This window comes from Ictidomys tridecemlineatus, unplaced genomic scaffold (assembly GCF_052094955.1).
Source record: "Ictidomys tridecemlineatus isolate mIctTri1 unplaced genomic scaffold, mIctTri1.hap1 Scaffold_613, whole genome shotgun sequence".
In the NCBI taxonomy this organism is placed as follows: domain Eukaryota; kingdom Metazoa; phylum Chordata; class Mammalia; order Rodentia; family Sciuridae; genus Ictidomys; species Ictidomys tridecemlineatus.
Window position 1 is genome coordinate 221,127 of NW_027524202.1, and position 3,754 is coordinate 224,880.

The 3,754-nt window shown below is 45.1% G+C and overlaps 1 long non-coding RNA gene across 2 annotated transcripts; it reads right to left on the reverse strand.

The window, feature by feature from the left end:
• Window positions 1-1,728: 1,728 nt before the first annotated feature.
• Window positions 1,729-3,003, reverse strand: LOC144374207 (uncharacterized). 2 transcript variants are annotated; one of them, XR_013433670.1, is made up of 3 exons: window positions 2,984-3,003; window positions 2,168-2,260; window positions 1,729-2,058 (listed from the first exon to the last, which is right to left on the reverse strand). It is a non-coding gene; the product is annotated as an uncharacterized LOC144374207 (long non-coding RNA). The 2 variants fall into 2 exon arrangements; XR_013433669.1 differs by lacking the exon at window positions 2,984-3,003 and adding an exon at window positions 2,638-2,944.
• Between the last annotated feature and the right edge of the window lie 751 nt (window positions 3,004-3,754).

Genomic DNA, 3,754 nt, shown 5'->3' on the forward strand with positions numbered 1-3,754 from the left:
TAGTAGTTTTTATTGACATAATAAATGAGTTAATAAGCCCAACCCAACTGAAATACATTCTATTCAATTATTTTTTGAAAATTCATCTTGTCAGCTCTTGTTGGATATCATTAGGGACTGATGAATTCAAATGTATTGTACCAATTGATGCCAGCCATCCCTCTCCTGATGTTCCCACTGCCAAACCTTTAGCTAGTAGGAGCATTTTGTATAGATGGGTTGTGGATAAGTTTGAATGACTCAATCATTTAAAGCTTTGTTTTATGATCCAACAAATTATAGGTGTTCTAGAATTACCTTGTACCTTTCAGCTCCCAGACTTGTAGAAAAATAGCATCGGAAACCAAAAATCTGGGTTTTGGTGCATTTTGGCAGTGACATTTCTAATGGGCTGTTTCAGTGGGGAATAAAAAGCCAAAATACATTTGATTTACTGTTTTAAGCAAGCATGACTACATATTAACTTGTTTGATTCAGTCATAACCACATACAGTTCTTATTCAAACTGTGAGATCAACAACTGGCCCTCCTTTTCACTAATCCTGAAAGCTAGGTTCCCAACAAAATAAACAATTATTTCTTGCTCTAACTGATAATTTAGGAGAATAACATTTTTAAATGAACTATCAATAATATTAACAATGCAAATACTGAACAACATTTTTGCATTAGTCTACATACCTCCAAACATTTGTTGCCAAATTGCTTTGTTATTGAATCACTGGTAATTTGTCACACTGTATGGCTATGAAAAAAACTTACCCAACAGATATCTTAGGTTCCATTGTTTGAGTTCACTTTCATTTTGAGAAAGCTTCAACCGGCTGCCAGGCCCCATTTTCTACTCTACCTTTCATTTTTCCATAAGCCTCATAAACTCCCAATATACTAATTCACTAAATAATATACTTCTTTATTATCACATTATTAGTATTCTTCCCTTGTCCTGTTGGAACATAAGCCTCATGGAATAGGGTTTCTTCATTGGACACTGGGAGATGTTCCCTGAAGGCAAAATCAGGACAGCTGGGCTTGACTCTGGGGCATCCTAGGGACAGCTCCTAGAAGGGCAGTGGCAAAAGCTGCAAGAGACATCACTGAAACCAAAGAAGCCACCCTGGGCTACTCACAGACACCCAGTGCCCTCCAACTCTTCCCCAGAAGTCTGTAGGTCTCAATGACAGCTGTGAGAGGAAAGCCAGCATTAGTGCTGAGCCTGCTCCTGGGCCTGGTAACTGAGCATCTGGAAGGCTAAAGCTTCCAGAAGAAGCATGAAGTCAGAGCTATGCCTTATAACTAGGGTGACCTCACTCCTGGCTCACCAGAGTAATCCCAGTTGATAGCTCTTGTCCTGTTATCATTAAATGCACCCCACGTCCACTCATTAGAACGTCCTAACTTAAAGGACCAAGTGACAGGGATAAATTAGTTGAAGGGAGAGGCTCCAGGAGGGAGGAAATCTTCAGCTACAGAGGAGGCAGCTCCTCTATGATCAAGAACTAGTTCAGTGCCTGGTGCATGGTTGGGGCTCAATAAACACATGTGTTGGGGACATGGGGAGACAACAAAGAATTGAGAGAAATTTCCATGTACCTATACAGACTAGCAAAAATGGATGGAATCCTGTGAGAGATTCAAGCAGAGGAGGTCAGGGGTCATTTCTTGGTTCTGGGCTTGGTCAGGTGATGGAGGGATGATACAGATTAAAGAGGCAGGGAAGAGGAAGGATCAAGTATGACCCATGTAGTCATGTGGTCTTTATTTTTTATAAAATGAACATGATTCCAGTTCAGGCACAGTAGAAAATTCACACATACTCTCCATAAAGGAGTCAAACCAACAAGAAGAACATAAAGGCAAAGCACTTAGGATATCTCACTCTTGGACACAGCCCTCCCCAATCTACTTGAGACCCTGCCAGGTGCAGAGAGGATGGTGGGGTGGTGGTGTTACAAAGGGGAAGACAACTAGTTGAGGCAGTTAGACTGTCCCCACCACAGGTTGGCTGGAAGGGCCAGGAAGTGGGGGTAGAGAGGAACCCACTCAGAGGCTCCAGACCTGGGAGGGAGTGGGGAATAAAAAGGTACAGGTCTTGATCAACAATCAATCCTTCACTCCTCAAGAAACTTCCTCCCTCCACTCCTTCTCTAGTCTTAGGCTCTCTCACCTGGTTGGGGAGAGGAGAGAGTAGTGGCTTCCAGAGTTGAGAACAGGAAAAGCAGAGTAGAAGAGGCAGAGTCTGGATCTCTGAGTGGAATGCCTAAAGGAAAAGGAAGTCACCACATAAATCCTATGGAAAGGGGCCTCTGGGAAAAACCAAGAGCGCCCTGGTCAGGTGATCTTGTTGCCACCTGAGTCAGTTGGAGCTCTTGTGCAGCAGAAGCTGTCCCCAAAGCAGGCAGCCTGTGACTATGGGCTGAAGCCAGAACTGTGTGTATTTTACGCTTCTCTGGACCCAAGGCTGGTGATGTAACTAAAACCCCAAAGCCCATTTTTTTTTGCAGGAACCAAAAAGACCACCCCTTTTGATTTTTACTTCTGCACTTTGACAATGCCACAGGAAAAACAGACGCTGCAAACGTTACACTTGGAACCGACCACCTCCTGCCCTCTCATCACACCACACACACATTTTACCGGCCGTCCTCAGGATGTGCACTCAGTCCACACTTGATGGTGTTCTGTGGATCCCCAGCACTGGTGCACTGCCTATGTTGGGGGGCTGTGGCCTTCCAGGTCACCCACCATGGCTTGCTGAGCCCTCCACCTCTGCATAGGCATTTGGCTTGAAGTGAGATCAACACTTGCTCCCATCCTTCCTTTCCTCTTCCATTTCCTCTGGGAAAGCGGGGAGCCCAAGCCAACTCACGTATGGCCTTTGGTCCTTCTTACTCCACATTTATATCCTGCTCTCCAGGAGCGCTGGCCTTTCCTGGCATGAATGCCACCAGCAGACCTTCAAGGGCTGAATGTATTTACATACATAGAAAGAGAGACAGAGAGCAGAGACAGGTGCGTAGTTAATCCCCATTGCAGAAGAGAAACTTGAGAACCAGAGGGATGAAGTCACTTTCCCCAGGGTCACTCAGCTAGCAAATGTTAGCTCCGGGTCTGGAAGTCACATCTCCTGAACTCTCACCAGTGCCATTGGCACGACTCTCAGCCTCTGACAGTTGCTCCCACACATGGACACGGCAGGCTCTTCAGACTTCTCTTGTCCTTCATCCATGGAGGAAAACAGGAACACAGCCTCACCCCTCACGAGTCCTGTGTCCTGCAGGCCAGTTTGTGGGCCTTTCCTCAGGTCTAGATCCAGGCCTTGAAGAGTTCCTCAGAAGACAGCACAGTTGTGGCACAGACATCCACCTCTTCCCTTCTGCAGCTGATTAACTTCTGGGGTGAATTGGTTACTTTCTGAAAATTAATTTTCATCGATGATTATTAGATGTCACTAGTAGAAAGTGGTGAGAGTAAAGAGTGTCACAAAAATCCCAATTATTTGATGAAATTTCAAACTGTTAAAAAAATCCCAAAGACAATTCCAACCCCTAGATCAGTGACTTCCAGCATTTGCTGAGGTCATCTCCCAGTTCATTGCCAAGCTATTCCCTCCAGGCCCTGATGCGTCAGTGCTCCAAAATTCCAGAATTTGGGGGGCGGGGGTGGGGAGGAACTAACCATTTTCCACCAAGAGCTGAAGAATAATGAACCAGTCTAAGATGCTTCATGAACAGCAACTATCACAGTGCCAAGT